Below are 15,722 nucleotides of genomic sequence, written 5' to 3' on the forward strand. Positions count from 1 at the left end.
GCCCACCAGGACAAACTTCCTCTATTTTCCCTCTTCGAGCATATCCCTGATCAGACCCATCTCTTGCTCTTTAGACCCTATTCCCACTATTTGCTACCCAACTTCCCTTCATAGCTCCTATGTTAGCTGGCATCGTTAATAATTCTCTTAACTCGAGTATTGTTACCCTCTCCCTCAAATCTAACACCGTGCCTCGACTCAAAAAAAAACATTAATCCATCTGCCCTTGGACACTGCAGCTTTACCTCCAACCTCCCTTTCCTCTACAAAGTTCTGAAATGTGTTGTTGCCTCCCAAATCTGTGCCCATTCTTCTTGGAATTCTATGTTGAATCACTGCAGTCAGATTTCCTCCCCAATGCATGTTATGTCTCCTGATTCCCATAAGTTAGAAATAATCGCACTTTAGACTCAATGATAGAGCTACATAGAGAATATTTCTTTCAGCTTTCCATGTGGCTGGTAGACTGATATACTAATACATTGTTGCGCAAGACATGACTCCAGTGCAGCAGTAAAATTTGGCACCCTAGGATATTTATTGACATAACAATTAATTCCTAGCTCTTTATGAATAATACAAGAATATAACACCCCTCTATCTTTTTTTAACTAAAAAATATAGCACCTCCATCAATATAAATATTCCAATTATTAACTTTTTTTCTAAACTAAAGAAGATCAACAATCAACTTTTGTAAATAAACTGAGCACCTGAAAAGTCTTTTCTAAATGGTTTTCTTTTCTCAAACTATTATTCACGGTATGGCTTAGGCGATAGGATTTTAGTGTCCCCATCTTAGAGTTTTGGCATTCATCTCTCTGTGGTGAGTAAGCATGCTGCACAGGCGATGTTAACATGTCGCTCCTGGTGTTGTAAGTCATGCTTGATGCTGCTAATGTGTCACTTGCTGGTGACATTATTGATGTTGCACTGCTTATTGATGATGTCTCACTGGTTAGTGATACTGCTGGTGATGTTGATGACCTTTTCTGCTTTTCCAGCTCAGGTATACGTCAAATATGGAACCTCAATGATATATGACCTTGGAGTCTCAACTTCACCAACAGCTTTTGCTGGGTTCCAGATTTTCATGATTGGGAGCTTGTACATGTACCATTTGTCCTTTCAACTGCTGAGGGTAGTGATTTGAAATGCTTGTTGAAGTGTTGACCTCCTGTCTGTGCATCGGCGAGTTGTTGACTTACTTCCTCCTGGTTTTTTGGAGGGAGCCTCTCGCTTTTGGCAGAGTTGTCTTATGAAATTACCTGCAGGGCTGTTGAATGGAAGAAAGTATGATAGCCTTGGGAAGTATACTTCAGTGTGACAATAAGGCAAGGTTTGGGTCTGTCTTTGTTTCTTGGCATTTTGTGAGGGTTCTCTTGACCGTCTGGACATGTCTTTCTATGCTTGGGACACAGATTTAATGTGGTGATGAGATGATGATGTTGAACCCGTACTGTTCCACGATTCCCTTAAATTTTCTGGAAGTGAATTGGTTTCCATTGCCACGTACAAGAACACCACCACAAAATAAATAGGAGCAAGAGTAGACCATATGGCCCTTCGAGCCTGCTCCGCGATTCAATATGGCCATGGCTGATCTTGGGCTTGAACTCCACTTCCCTCCTTGATCTCCATATCCCTTAATTCCCAAAAAAAATCTATCCCAGCAGTCTTAAATGATTGGCCCCTTATCCTGAGAATGTGCCCCTGCATTTTAGATTCCCCGACTAGCAGAAACAACCTCTCAGTGCCTACCCTATCAGAATCTCGTGCATTTCAATCAGATCATCTCGCATTCTTCTAAACTCCAGAGAAAATAGATCCAGTTTGCTCAGCCTTTTATCACAGGACAACCCCCTCATCCCAATTTAGTGAACCTTCGTTGTACTGCCTCCAATGCAAGTATGTTTTCTTTAATGTGGAGACCAAAACTGCTCCAGATGTGGTCTCACCAAAACCCTCTACAACTCTAGCAAGACTTCTTTATTCTTGTATTCCAATGGTCTTGCAATAAAGGCCACATATTCGTCTTTCAGGAATCCCTTGTTTAGCAAACAGAACTCTTGCTGCTGGGGATGATTGTTGTAGCTCTCAAATCTTTCACCTTTCAGATTAAACTCTTTCGAGTTATCAACAGTCACAGATTGCAACTCTTACGAGTACAATCACAGTTCTTGGTTTCCGGGAGTGGGACATGAACCCACAACCCTCTGATTCAAAGGCAAGGGTGCTGTGAACTGAGCCACAGCTGACACCCCACCTTTCAGATTAAAAATTCTTTCGAGTTATCAACAGTCACAGATTGCAACTCTTTCGAGTACAATCACAGTTCTTGGTTTCCGGGAGTGGGACATGAACCCACGACCCTCTGATTCAAAGGCGAGGGTGCTATGGACTGAGCCACAGCTGACACCTCTCAAAAAAAATTCTTTCGAGTTATCAACAGTCACAGATTGCAACTCTTTTGAGTACAATCACAGTTCTTGGTTTCCGGGAGTGGGACATGAACCCACAACCTTCTGATTCAAAGGCGAGGGTGCTATGAACTGAGCCACAGCTGACACCTCACCTTTCAGATTAAAGGGAACTTTGAGTAGTAGTCTACAAATATGTGACACCTGTGAGAATAAATCGGCTCCTATAGTATGCAAAGTTCTGAGTGGTACTTTAGTAGCTGTCATCTCTTTCTTCTGTGTATTTCTATTCTTCTGGCGACAGCTGAGATAGGACATCTGCTAGCACCATTTCCCTTCCTGGCTCGTATTTCAGAGTGAAATTGTAACTCGGGAGCCTCAAGAGTAACCTTTGCAGTCATGCTGGTGCTCTAATAATTTGTTATTTGCAGGTCTGCTCTGGTGGATGATGATCACACTCTGCTGTGAATTTTCTCCTGTAGAAATATGTATGGAATTTCTTACATCCATACATTATCACATGGACTGCAGTATTTCAAGAAGGTGGTTTCACCTTCTCGAGCAATTAGGGATGGACAATAAATGCTGGCCTAGCCAGTGACATCTACTTTCCATATATGAATAATTTTTTTTAAAAAGCACAACTTCCAAAAGCTCTCTTTCTGCGTTAGTATATCGGGCTCGGCTGATTCTAGAGCTTTGGATGACAATGCTATCGGTTTTCTGTCTTGTACCAGGGCTGTTCCCAGTACTTTTGTAGAAGCACCTACTTCCTATTATGTTTTTCCATTCAATGTAAACATACCAATAATACGACAAGGATTGGTAAAATAATAATGTGGGTTCTTTATTAGAAAATAAGACTATATACATGCAGTGTTAAGTAGCAGGCACATCTGACTTCTGCTGCTGTATTCTGCATACAAAGTCATGGGTCTCCTACATCATATCCTGTCTCTGTGGTAGTGATTGACAGCAGTTTAAGATGTGCTTCTTTAAAGGTACAAGTACATATCATAACACCCCCCTTTTCTCTAAACTAGAGGTTTATCCTTAGAGAATCAAACTGCATGAAGGTAAAGGATAATAACATTGTGTCTGAATATGCCCTTATACAAAGCAATAAATTTACACGTCTCTGAAACTTATCGGCAGTTTGTTTATCTATTTGGATTTAGTTAACAATGGTCTTGGCTGGAGGCTGCTGTATATTCATCGAAGGCTGCCTAGGAGTGTTTTGTTTGTGTTACGTCTTAGACAGTGTTCTGCTTGCAATAGGATTACTCTGTTTCTGGTGTGGTATTGTTCTGTTTCATTGCACTGTCATGCCATTTGGTGTTCTTTCTTGATATAATCTTGGCTCTGGGCATATACTAATGATTTTTACTGGATTCCATGTGCCATCGGTTGTGTCTTGTACTCGAGACTTGTGTCTGATGTTGAGGTTGGGTAATTCGTTATGCACATGCTGGTTAATGGCATTTTTCACCTCTTCTGATTTCCAATTAATGTGTCTTGTACTCTGTGGAGTATTGACAAGTGATGACTGGGGAGGGTTGTCCACACTTGTCTGCCGAATAGTAATTCTACATTGGCTTCACAGTACGATGCAAGTTCAGAATGGGTGTATGTATTCGGTTCCAACGATGTCGTGTAGCCTGTTGGATGATGATCTGCGTTGCAGAGTTAAGTGGTCGTCTTCCGGTATAAGCATGGGTGTCCAATGCACACCTTATGGCTTGTGATCCTCTTCATTCCTCTTAATGATACCATGGATGGTGACCAAGGACAGGTCCCTTCATGCCGGAAGGCCAGCGATCACTGTACCCGTGGTATCCACAACATAAGCTATTTGGGATGACCAAGGTGAGTTGTTGTGGAGTGTAATGGATCCGAGGGAGGGCATCTCTGAGCCATTGTTTGCAGTGTGTTTGACATTGGTTGGTTGAATCATCATTTGCCACATCTGTGCAGTGCGTTTGACATTGGTTGGTTGAATCATCATTTGCCACATCTGTGGATACAAACATTTCCATGTATGATGTGGAAGGATGTTTGCACCTGCACCGGTATCTAGTTTTGCATACAATTAGTCATCTTTGGGCATGTAATCTGGATGGGGACAAAGGCTTCTGTTGGTACCACTGTGTCAATCCATTCTACGATGTTGACCGTGTGGAATGTCTCCTCACTTTGTGTATCAATAGCCTGGTTATCCTCATCGTCTGACCATATAGCTTGGTTAGACATTTCATGGATTTTAATGATGCCTGTTACACGTCCTTGACTGATTGGGGTAGTTGTGGCTTCCCATGATGTCGAACCACTTGTCCCGGCTATTGCTTTCTGCATTGCCGCTACCAGTGTCCTCTGGTGCCATATGCTTTATCCAGGTTTTAAAGATGTATGCAATTTTTGGGTGCATGTATGAGGCCAGGCCACCCACATTGCTAACTTGGCTTGTGCGTATTGGTTATTATGCCAATAATGGACGAATTACCCATAGCCTGTAGACTCTATCTACCCAGTAATGTGGCTTTAACTTGTGTCCATTTTGCAGTTGTGCTTCCACACTGTAACCTTTGGGTTGGTCCAAGAAGTCTTTTTGGCACGCTTATTCAGCTGGATGCTAACACGAGCTTGATTATTCCGTCGGCTATTTCTAAGGCATGAAGTTGCAATCACATCCCTTGTCTCTGCACCTTCTTAAGAATTGATCAATGGTTTCTGTCAGTTGTTGCCTAAATGACATGGATTATGACAGTGTATTCGGAAGTTGAGTTTCACTGGTAATTGATCTTCGAGTGTTGAACCATATTTTGTCTGGATTTTTAAGGTCATTGTCCGACAGACCTGAAGCCTTCAGCCTGTGGTGGTCTTTGTTGCACGTTGCCACTAGTTTTGTGGGTTGGATTTGCCAAAATCAGCAGCCTGCCCACCAATTTGCTTAAAAGTTCATTAACAGACAATTGAGCTTGTGTTATTGCTGCGGCATGGCCTTTTTCTTAAATTGGTTGGCTTGAAACTGACTTTTTGTAGCGGAATTTTTTTTTTTTTTTTTGTAAAAATATACTTTATTCATAAAATATCTTCAATCACATTCCAAACCATTTCAAAAACATTACAAGGGTACAATCCAGGTTAAACTTTTACAAAATGTATCACCAGGTGCATCAGTACAAACAATATTACAATCATTTACAGCCTTTCATTTTGATCTGTACAGCCCGAGGGGCTCTAAACAGTTCCCAGTCTCTCGGTGCGCTGTGGTAGAAAGGTCTTAGACAGCGACCCTTCCCCATTGCGCCTTTGCGGCAGCTGCCCCAAGCTTTAGTGCGTCCCTCAGCACGTAGTCCTGGACTTTGGATTGTGCCAGTCCGCAACAATCGGTCGGGGACAACTCTTTGTGCTGGAAGACCAACAAGTTTCGGGCAGACCAAAGCGCGTCTTTCACCGAGTTGATGATCCTCCAGCTGCAGTCGATGTTTGTCTCGGTGTGTGTCCCTGGGAACAGCCCGTAGAGCACAGAGTCCTGTGTCACAGAACTGCTCGGGATGAACCTCGACAGCAACCACTGCATCTCTCTCCAGACTTTCTTTGCAAAGGCACAATCCACAAGGAGGTGAACAACGGTCTCTTCCCCACCACAGCCACCTCGAGGGCAATGTGCAGAGGGGGTGAGCCTCCTGGCGTGTAGGAAGGATCTGACGGGGAGGGCCTTTCTCACCACCAGCCAAGCTACGTCTTGGTGCTTGTTGGAAAGTTCTGGCGATGAGGCATTCTGCCAAATGACTTTGACAGTCTGCTCGGGGAACCATCCCACAGGGTCCACCCTCTCCTTTTCCCTCAGGGCCTCTAGGACGTTACGTGCTGACCACTGCCTGATGGACTTGTGGTCAAAGGTGTTTTTCTGCATAAATTTTTCCACCAGGGACAGGTGGTACGGCACGGTCCAACTACTTGGAGCGTTCCGCGGCAGCGTGGCCAGACCCATCCTTCGCAACACCGGGGACAGGTAGAACCTCAGCACGTAGTGACACTTGGTGTTTGCGTACTGAGGGTCTACGCACCGCTTGATGCAGCCACACACAAAGGTGGCCATCAGTATGAGGGCGATGTTTGGCACGTTTTTTCCCCCTTTATCTATAGGCTTGTACATCGCGTCCCTGCAGACACGATCCATTTTCGACCTCCAGATAAAGCGGAAGATGGCTCGAGTGATCGCCATCGCGCAGGAGTGTGGAATGGGCCAGACCTGCGCCACGTACAGCAACAGCGAGAGTACCTCACACCTGATGACCAGGTTCTTACCCGCAATGGAGAGGGAGCGTCGCTCCCACATGCCCAGTTTCCTTTTCACCATAGCCACTCGCTCCTTCCAGTTTCTAACGCATGCCCCGGTCCCTCCGAACCATATCCCCAGCACCTTCAGGCCGTCAGCCCTGACAGTGAAGGGGACAAAGGATCGGTCAGCCCAGTTCCCAAAGAACATGGCCTCGCTCTTCCCACGATTTACCTTGGCTCCCGAGGCCAGTTCGAACTGGTCGCAGACGTGCATCAGTCTGCGCACCGACAGCGGATCCGAGCAGAAAACGGCGACGTCGTCCATGTACAGGGAGGCTTTTACCTGAGTGCCTCCACTGCCTGGGATCGTCACTCCTCTTATGCCCGGATCCTTCCTGATGGACTCGGCAAAGGGTTCTATGCAGCACACAAAAAGGACAGGCGAGAGAGGACAGCCCTGCCTGACTCCAGATTTAATCGGAAAGCTATCTGTTTCCCACCCATTGATTGAGACTGCGCTACTGATGTTAGTGTAGAGCAGTTGGATCCAATTTCGAATTCCCTCCCCAAAGCCCATTTTGGAGAGCACATCCCCCATGTAGGTGTGCGATATTCTGTCAAAGGCCTTCTCCTGATCCAAGCTGATGAGGCAGGTATCCACACCCCTGTCCTGTACATAGGCAATCGTATCCCTGAGCAGCGCCAGGCTGTCAGAGATCTTCCTGCCTGGCACAGAGCAGGTCTGGTCAGGGTGAATCACCAATTCCAGAGCGGATTTGACCCGGTTGGCGATGACCTTGGACAGAATCTTATAGTCCACATTCAACAGTGAAATGGGTCGCCAATTTCTAATTTCCTCCCTTTCCCCCTTGTGCTTGTAGATGAGGGTGATGATGCCTTTCCTCATGGATTCTGACATGCTGCCGGCCAGGAGCATACTCTCGTACACTTCTAGCAGGTCTGGGCCGATCAAGTCCCACAGAGCCGAATACAACTCCGCCGGCAGGCCGTCGCTTCCGGGGGTTTTACTCTTCTCGAAGGACTCGAGGGCCTTAGTCAGTTCGTCAGGAGTTAGCGGTTTGTCTAGGCTCTCCCGCGTACTGTGGTCTAAGACCTCCGTGATAGAGGACAGGAAGGACTGGGAGGCCGTGCTGTCCGTGGGCTTCACGTCATACAGTCCGGCATAAAAGGATTTGCTGATCCTCAGAATGTCGGACCGTGATGACTTTACTGAGCCATCTTCTTCCTTCAGGCTGCTGATCACAGAGCGCTCTCTGTGTACCTTTTGGAAGAAGAAACGTGAGCACGTCTCATCCTGCTCCACGGAGCGGACTCTGGAACGGAAGATGATCTTGGAGGCCTCCGAGGCAAAGTGCGAGGCTTGCTGGCCCTTCACCTCTTGGAGCTCCTCCTTGACATCGACCCCCATCGACTGCAGCCGGAGCAGATTCTGCATCTTTTCCTGGAGTCGGGACATTTCCCTCTGTTCCTTTCTAGCTTTCTGGGTGCCTTTGCGGATGAAAAACCTCTTGATGCTTCCCTTGATCACTTCCCACCAGTGTGTCAGGGACTCAAAGAGGGGTTTCACAGTTCTCCAACCTTTGTAATCCCTCTTGAGCTCCTCAATGTTCTCTGGGGTCAGCAGTTGCACATTTAGCTTCCATGCCCCCCTGCCCACCCTCAGGTCTTCCTCCAAGTGGCAGTCCGCCAGTAGGAGGCAGTGGTCAGAGAAGAACACCGGCTTGACGTCGGTGGATCTGACTGTGAATGCACGGGACACAAACAGGAAGTCTATCCTGGAACGAATGGACCCGTCTGGCCGCGACCAGGTGTATCTACGCTGCGCTCCGTCTGCAGGGTTGCTGAAGACGTCGTGCAGCTTGGCATCCTTAACTGTTTCCATCAGGGATCTGGACGTAGCGTCCAATCTGCTTCCGGCCCTGCCGGATCGTCCAGCCGCATCGATGATGCAGTTGAAGTCCCCGCCCAGAATGACCGGCCTGGAGGTCGCCAGCAGCAGTGGGAGCTGCTGAAAAACCTCCAGCCGCTCAGCCCCTTGTGCCGGGCCATACACGTTAATTAACCGGAGTGGAGCGTTCTTGTACATTACGTCTGCTACGAGGAGTCGCCCGCCCACCACCTCCTTGACCTCGGAGACGGTGAAGTTGCCTCCCCGCAGCAGAATACCCAGGCCGGAGGAACGAGAGTCGTTTCCGCCCGACCAGATCGATGGCCCGTGGGACCACCATCGTGACCATTGCCTGTAGGAGCTGAGGTGCGGTATCGCACACTCCTGCAGAAACAACAGGTCAGCTTTGACCTTGGCTAGGTAGTCCAAGGTCGCAACACATCGCGTAGTAGATTTAATGCTACGCACATTTATGGATACAATCTTTAAACCCATTTTAAAGCATTTATTCTCCTACCAAACCCACTGTCTCTGAGAGTCCCAGACCTTTAGTCTGCTCCTTCATACCCGTAGTGAGCTCAAATTCCTTCACTTTGGATGGGCTGAGGTAGATCTCCTTGGCCGTGTTCTGCTCCAGTGGCATCTGGAGGTTTTGGGGGAGATACTCTTTCGAGTTATCAACAGTCACAGATTGCAACTCTTTTGAGTACAATCACAGTTCTTGGTTTCCAGGAGTGGGACATGAACCCACAACCCTCTGATTCAAAGGCGAGGGTGCTATGAACTGAGCCACAGCTGACACCTCCCTTTTTTCCAGTGGCATCTGGAGGTTTTTTTTTTTTTTTTTTGTAAAAATATACTTTATTCATAAAAAGCTTCAATCACATTCAAAACCATTTCAAAAACAACATTACAAGGGTACAATCCAGGTCAAACTTCCACAAAATGTATCACCAGGTGCATCAGCACAAACAATATTACAATCATTTACAGCCTTTCATTTTGATCTGTACAGCCCGAGGGGCTCTAAACAGTTCCCAGTCTCTCGGTGCGCTGTGGTAGAAAGGTCTTAGACAGCGACCCTTCCCCATTGCGCCTTTGCGGCAGCTGCCCCAAGCTTTAGTGCGTCCCTCAGCACGTAGTCCTGGACTTTGGATTGTGCCAGTCCGCAACAATCGGTCGGGGACAACTCTTTGTGCTGGAAGACCAACAAGTTTCGGGCAGACCAAAGCGCGTCTTTCACCGAGTTGATGATCCTCCAGCTGCAGTTGATGTTTGTCTCGGTGTGTGTCCCTGGGAACAGCCCGTAGAGCACAGAGTCCTGTGTCACAGAACTGCTCGGGATGAACCTCGACAGCAACCACTGCATCTCTCTCCAGACTTTCTTTGCAAAGGCACAATCCACAAGGAGGTGAACAACGGTCTCTTCCCCACCACAGCCACCTCGAGGGCATCGTGCAGAGGGGGTGAGACTCCTGGCGTGTAGGAAGGATCTGACGGGGAGGGCCTTTCTCACCACCAGCCAAGCTACGTCTTGGTGCTTGTTGGAAAGTTCTGGCGATGAGGCATTCTGCCAAATGACTTTGACAGTCTGCTCGGGGAACCATCCCACAGGGTCCACCCTCTCCTTATCCCTCAGGGCCTCTAGGACGTTACGTGCTGACCACTGCCTGATGGACTTGTGGTCAAAGGTGTTTTTCTTCATAAATTTTTCCACCAGGGACAGGTGGTACGGCACGGTCCAACTACTTGGAGCGTTCCGCGGCAGCGTGGCCAGACCCATCCTTCGCAACACCGGGGACAGGTAGAACCTCAGCACGTAGTGACACTTGGTGTTTGCGTACTGAGGGTCTACGCACCGCTTGATGCAGCCGCACACAAAGGTGGCCATCAGTATGAGGGCGATGTTGGGCACGTTTTTTCCCCCTTTATCTAGAGGCTTGTACATCGCGTCCCTGCAGACACGATCCATTTTCGACCTCCAGATAAAGCGGAAGATGGCTCGAGTGATCGCCATCGCGCAGGAGTGTGGAATGGGCCAGACCTGCGCCACGTACAGCAACAGCGAGAGTACCTCACACCTGATGACCAGGTTCTTACCCGCAATGGAGAGGGAGCGTCGCTCCCACATGCCCAGTTTCCTTTTCACCATAGCCACTCGCTCCTTCCAGTTTCTAACGCATGCCCCGGTCCCTCCGAACCATATCCCCAGCACCTTCAGGCCGTCAGCCCTGACAGTGAAGGGGACAAAGGATCGGTCAGCCCAGTTCCCAAAGAACATGGCCTCGCTCTTCCCACGATTTACCTTGGCTCCCGAGGCCAGTTCGAACTGGTCGCAGACGTGCATCAGTCTGCGCACCGACAGCGGATCCGAGCAGAAGACGGCGACGTCGTCCATGTACAGGGAGGCTTTTACCTGAGTGCCTCCACTGCCTGGGATCGTCACTCCTCTTATGCCCGGATCCTTCCTGATGGACTCGGCAAAGGGTTCTATGCAGCACACAAAAAGGACAGGCGAGAGAGGGCAGCCCTGCCTGACTCCAGATTTAATCGGAAAGCTATCTGTTTCCCACCCATTGATTGAGACTGCGCTACTGATGTTAGTGTAGAGCAGTTGGATCCAATTTCGAATTCCCTCCCCAAAGCCCATTTTGGAGAGCACATCCCCCATGTAGGTGTGCGATATTCTGTCAAAGGCCTTCTCCTGATCCAAGCTGATGAGGCAGGTATCCACACCCCTGTCCTGTACATAGGCAATCGTATCCCTGAGCAGCGCCAGGCTGTCAGAGATCTTCCTGCCTGGCACAGAGCAGGTCTGGTCAGGGTGAATCACCAATTCCAGAGCGGATTTGACCCGGTTGGCGATGACCTTGGACAGAATCTTATAGTCCACATTCAACAGTGAAATGGGTCGCCAATTTCTAATTTCCTCCCTTTCCCCCTTGTGCTTGTAGATGAGGGTGATGATGCCTTTCCTCATGGATTCTGACATGCTGCCGGCCAGGAGCATACTCTCGTACACTTCTAGCAGGTCTGGGCCGATCAAGTCCCACAGAGCCGAATACAACTCCGCCGGCAGGCCGTCGCTTCCGGGGGTTTTACTCTTCTCGAAGGACTCGAGGGCCTTAGTCAGTTCGTCAGGAGTTAGCGGTTTGTCTAGGCTCTCCCGCGTACTGTGGTCTAAGACCTCCGTGATAGAGGACAGGAAGGACTGGGAGGCCGTGCTGTCCGTGGGCTTCACGTCATACAGTCCGGCATAAAAGGATTTGCTGATCCTCAGAATGTCGGACCGTGATGACTTTACTGAGCCATCTTCTTCCTTCAGGCTGCTGATCACAGAGCGCTCTCTGTGTACCTTTTGGAAGAAGAAACGTGAGCACGTCTCATCCTGCTCCACGGAGCGGACTCTGGAACGGAAGATGATCTTGGAGGCCTCCGAGGCAAAGTGCGAGGCTTGCTGGCCCTTCACCTCTTGGAGCTCCTCCTTGACATCGACCCCCATCGACTGCAGCCGGAGCAGATTCTGCATCTTTTCCTGGAGTCGGGACATTTCCCTCTGTTCCTTTCTAGCTTTCTGGGTGCCTTTGCGGATGAAAAACCTCTTGATGCTTCCCTTGATCACTTCCCACCAGTGTGTCAGGGACTCAAAGAGGGGTTTCACAGTTCTCCAACCTTTGTAATCCCTCTTGAGCTCCTCAATGTTCTCTGGGGTCAGCAGTTGCACATTTAGCTTCCATGCCCCCCTGCCCACCCTCAGGTCTTCCTCCAAGTGGCAGTCCGCCAGTAGGAGGCAGTGGTCAGAGAAGAACACCGGCTTGACGTCGGTGGATCTGACTGTGAATGCACGGGACACAAACAGGAAGTCTATCCTGGAACGAATGGACCCATCTGGCCGCGACCAGGTGTATCTACGCTGCGCTCCGTCTGCAGGGTTGCTGAAGACGTCGTGCAGCTTGGCATCCTTAACTGTTTCCATCAGGGATCTGGACGTAGCGTCCAATCTGCTTCCGGCCCTGCCGGATCGTCCAGCCGCATCGATGATGCAGTTGAAGTCCCCGCCCAGAATGACCGGCCTGGAGGTCGCCAGCAGCAGTGGGAGCTGCTGAAAAACCTCCAGCCGCTCAGCCCCTTGTGCCGGCCCGTACACGTTAATTAACCGGAGTGGAGCGTTCTTGTACATTACGTCTGCTACCAGGAGTCGCCCGCCCACCACCTCCTTGACCTCGGAGACGGTGAAGTTGCCTCCCCGCAGCAGAATACCCAGGCCGGAGGAACGAGAGTCGTTTCCGCCCGACCAGATCGATGGCCCGTGGGACCACCATCGTGACCATTGCCTGTAGGAGCTGAGGTGCGGTATCGCACACTCCTGCAGAAACAACAGGTCAGCTTTGACCTTGGCTAGGTAGTCCAAGGTCGCAACACATCGCGTAGTAGATTTAATGCTACGCACATTTATGGATACAATCTTTAAACCCATATTAAAGCATTTATTCTCCTACCAAACCCACTGTCTCTGAGAGTCCCAGACCTTTAGTCTGCTCCTTCATACCCGTAGTGAGCTCAAATTCCTTCACTTTGGATGGGCTGAGGTAGATCTCCTTGGCCGTGTTCTGCTCCAGTGGCATCTGGAGGTTCACGTAGTGAGCGGATTTTGAGATGACCTTTGCTGGAGAAGCTTCTCCAAAACTCACCCCCTCTGGGGGGTTGCTGTTCCCAGCTTCCTGGAGCTGGGGTGCGATGATTGCCTCACTGCTCCCAGATTCCAGGGGCTGTGGTGCACTGGCCTCCTCAGGTTGCAGGCCAAGTTGGGGTGCGCTGGTCTCCTTGTTGTCTCCAATTTTCTGGAGCTCGGGTGTCTCGTCCTCCAACGCCCTGGAGCTTTGCCGCCTCTTCTGTCGGTGCCGCTCTGGCACTTCCTCATCCGAAGAGCTGCTGCCCTTGTCATCCGTGTCGGATGGGAGACGCCTCTTGCCGCTTCTCTGGGAAACGCCTTTGCTTCTTCTTCGCTCCCTCTTACTTTTCTTGTTCTTCACCGTCCGCCACTCCCCCTGCTGCTTTTCCACTGCTGCCTCCTCCTCCATTGATTCGCTGTCCTGAGGACTGGAAGGTTCAGGGGGTAGTGCTGTTGATTGGCTCTCTGTTGCCTCAATCTCTTTCTCCACCTTGTCTCTCTCTGGCATCTGGAGGTTTTTTTTTGTAAAAATATACTTTATTCATAAAAATCTTCAATCACATTCAAAACCATTTCAAAAACAACATTACAAGGGTACAATCCAGGTTAAACTTTTACAAAATGTATCACCAGGTGCATCAGTACAAACAATATTACAGTCATTTACAGCCTTTCATTTTGATCTGTACAGCCCGAGGGGCTCTAAACAGTTCCCAGTCTCTCGGTGCGCTGTGGTAGAAAGGTCTTAGACAGCGACCCTTCCCCATTGCGCCTTTGCGGCAGCTGCCCCAAGCTTTAGTGCGTCCCTCAGCACGTAGTCCTGGACTTTGGATTGTGCCAGTCCGCAACAATCGGTCGGGGACAACTCTTTGTGCTGGAAGACCAACAAGTTTCGGGCAGACCAAAGCGCGTCTTTCACCGAGTTGATGATCCTCCAGCTGCAGTTGATGTTTGTCTCGGTGTGTGTCCCTGGGAACAGCCCGTAGAGCACAGAGTCCTGTGTCACAGAACTGCTCGGGATGAACCTCGACAGCAACCACTGCATCTCTCTCCAGACTTTCTTTGCAAAGGCACAATCCACAAGGAGGTGAACAACGGTCTCTTCCCCACCACAGCCACCTCGAGGGCATCGTGCAGAGGGGGTGAGACTCCTGGCGTGTAGGAAGGATCTGACGGGGAGGGCCTTTCTCACCACCAGCCAAGCTACGTCTTGGTGCTTGTTGGAAAGTTCTGGCGATGAGGCATTCTGCCAAATGACTTTGACAGTCTGCTCGGGGAACCATCCCACAGGGTCCACCCTCTCCTTATCCCTCAGGGCCTCTAGGACGTTACGTGCTGACCACTGCCTGATGGACTTGTGGTCAAAGGTGTTTTTCTGCATAAATTTTTCCACCAGGGACAGGTGGTACGGCACGGTCCAACTACTTGGAGCGTTCCGCGGCAGCGTGGCCAGACCCATCCTTCGCAACATCGGGGACAGGTAGAACCTCAGCACGTAGTGACACTTGGTGTTTGCGTACTGAGGGTCTACGCACCGCTTGATGCAGCCGCACACAAAGGTGGCCATCAGTATGAGGGCGATGTTGGGCACGTTTTTTCCCCCTTTGTCTAGAGGCTTGTACATCGCGTCCCTGCAGACACGATCCATTTTCGACCTCCAGATAAAGCGGAAGATGGCTCGAGTGATCGCCATCGCGCAGGAGTGTGGAATGGGCCAGACCTGCGCCACGTACAGCAACAGCGAGAGTACCTCACACCTGATGACCAGGTTCTTACCCGCAATGGAGAGGGAGCGTCGCTCCCACATGCCCAGTTTCCTTTTCACCATAGCCACTCGCTCCTTCCAGTTTCTAACGCATGCCCCGGTCCCTCCGAACCATATCCCCAGCACCTTCAGGCCGTCAGCCCTGACAGTGAAGGGGACAAAGGATCGGTCAGCCCAGTTCCCAAAGAACGTGGCCTCGCTCTTCCCACGATTTACCTTGGCTCCCGAGGCCAGTTCGAACTGGTCGCAGACGTGCATCAGTCTGCGCACCGACAGCGGATCCGAGCAGAAGACGGCGACGTCGTCCATGTACAGGGAGGCTTTTACCTGAGTGCCTCCACTGCCTGGGATCGTCACTCCTCTTATGCCCGGATCCTTCCTGATGGACTCGGCAAAGGGTTCTATGCAGCACACAAAAAGGACAGGCGAGAGAGGGCAGCCCTGCCTGACTCCAGATTTAATCGGAAAGCTATCTGTTTCCCACCCATTGATTGAGACTGCGCTACTGATGTTAGTGTAGAGCAGTGGCATCTGGAGGTTCACGTGGAGAGCGCACCTCCTCCCACCGCTGTAAAATTCAGCCCTATGTTTTCATAAGTCGTAACTATTGCTGTGAGCACTTCTTTGTGTGTGTGATTTCAAATTTTCCCAGTCTGAAAATTTTCACGCTTT

At 49.7% G+C, this 15,722-nt stretch overlaps 1 protein-coding gene across 1 annotated transcript in view; it reads left to right on the forward strand.

Annotated features, from left to right (window-relative positions):
- Window positions 1-15,722, forward strand: part of LOC144692649 (potassium channel subfamily T member 2) — a 794,243-nt gene that overhangs the window by 147,001 nt on the left and 631,520 nt on the right. The gene's annotated exons all lie outside the window — the stretch shown is intronic.

The sequence above is a fragment of the Cetorhinus maximus genome, chromosome 17 (assembly GCF_964194155.1).
Source record: "Cetorhinus maximus chromosome 17, sCetMax3.hap1.1, whole genome shotgun sequence".
Classification (NCBI taxonomy): Eukaryota; Metazoa; Chordata; class Chondrichthyes; order Lamniformes; family Cetorhinidae; genus Cetorhinus; species Cetorhinus maximus.